This window comes from Cricetulus griseus, chromosome 5 (assembly GCF_003668045.3).
Source record: "Cricetulus griseus strain 17A/GY chromosome 5, alternate assembly CriGri-PICRH-1.0, whole genome shotgun sequence".
Classification (NCBI taxonomy): Eukaryota; Metazoa; Chordata; class Mammalia; order Rodentia; family Cricetidae; genus Cricetulus; species Cricetulus griseus.
Window position 1 is genome coordinate 138,132,164 of NC_048598.1, and position 1,911 is coordinate 138,134,074.

The window sequence follows — 1,911 nt, forward strand, 5'->3', positions numbered from 1 at the left end:
TGCCTATATCTTTGCCTTATGAATTGTGCCGTGTCATGAACCAGAAGATGGCTGTGAGTTTAACAGGATTCTGAAGCATTGTAGATGTGAAGTACCAGTGGGTGTCCTCTGTTGCAGAGTGTGGTTGCTTGTTGGTAAGGTTCATGTTTAAATGTTTTTGTATCTGTATTTTACCTCTGAATAGATACTTTTTAGCATCAGGGTTTTATTTTATTTTTGTTTACATAGTAAATTGGCATTTAACTTGTTGAAGATTGTATCCTTTTTTATTTTAAGAGTTCTTTGTGCATATTATTGTGGTAATGCTCTGTAATGGTTATAGTTATATTTCATTTAATGTGAAGTGTTTAAAATAAAACTGAAAAATGTAAATTGGTATCATGTAATAATTACTGTGAACTAAACTAATCTTTGTTGTGTTTAACTCGTAAGTCACTCTTCTTTTGCATGGTTGGATGGATGGATGGATGGATGGATGGATGGATGGACGGACGGACGGACGCACGGATGCCACAAAAGATAAGGTGCAACAGTTTCACAGTACAAGCCTGTAATGCTAGTGAAGGAGGGTTGGGTGAACTGATTAGCCAGATCTGGAAAGCAGGGATGGAGCAGCCCCTTTAAGAGGACCTGCTGCTTGCTCCAGGGTTGGACTGTTGCCGACTCCTAAGGGCATCTAGAGGAAAAATCCACTGGAGGAGAAAAAAGCCTGCCTAAGGGAGAATACCCTAGCAATGAACCGGGAAAGGGAGGGCCCAGGATCCAGAGCCCACAGCAAACACCTTGGGAGCAGTTCTAATAGCAACTGTAGTTTTTATTCCCCTCTCCTCCTCTGCCTCTCTCACTCTCTCCCTCTGCCCCGTTCTCACCCCTCTTCCCCTTCTTCCTTTCCTCCCATCTCATGCTGCTGCCTCCTCAGTGACTGTGGCATCCACTTTCTTGCCTGGTCACTTTCACTTTCCACCCAGCATCTACTGCTGTCATATCTCTCCAATCTGTCCCTTTAACTTTCTCTGGGTTGGTCTTTTCAGGGTGTACCATTCTTTGTCAGTTCCACAAACCAAACTTGGTGGTACCCTAATATGGAGTCTGGCTTAGTTTGCTTAACATTGTGATCCCTAATGCCATGTTTCCTTGCAAAAGACACTTCATGATTTTTTTTTCAATGCCTAGCAACCAACTTTAAGGAAGATGTAAATTATGTCAGAAGGGATTTCACGAGAAGGGGAAATTTGTTTACTATTGTTAGTCTATGAACTACTTCAATAAATGGTCCTGACATTCAATATTGTTATCAAAACAATAGCTATGAAGGGACTTCCAGATGGGCCCAGGTTCAATTCCCAGAACCTGCAGTTCCAGAGGATCCTGTTCTGACTTCTGCAGGTACTGCACACATGTAGCACACAGACACGTGCAGCTAAAACATCCTTGCAAAACAAATTTAAAATCTCATAAACAATAGCTGTCAATGAAATTGTGAAAAACAAAAGTACTTAAAGATGCCTTGTGTAAGGGTTACAGGGGAGCCAAACCACTGAAGCTGCACTGAGGCTACAGAACAAAGCTTTATTGGGGTAAGATCTGAAGGACTGTCTCTGAGAGAAAGGGGCACAGCACTGAGTCAGGAAGGGGGACGGCTCAAGGGGTACTGCTACCAACATGGAAATTGTTATAAACTTTTTCTTTTAGGGGGACTCTGGCAATAACAGGTCTGCAGAGTGTGTAGTTTTTATTTCCCTGAAGGGGCTGACTCCCCTTGGCCAGGGACTTGGGCCAGCCTGACACCTCAATTGTGAGTTATGTGAGTGCCAGCTCACTGTCCTATGCCTGATTTTTTTGTTTGTTTGAAAAAATGTTTTATTAATTTTTTTTTCTGTTGATGCTTTTTTCTCCCCAAACTCCTCTTAG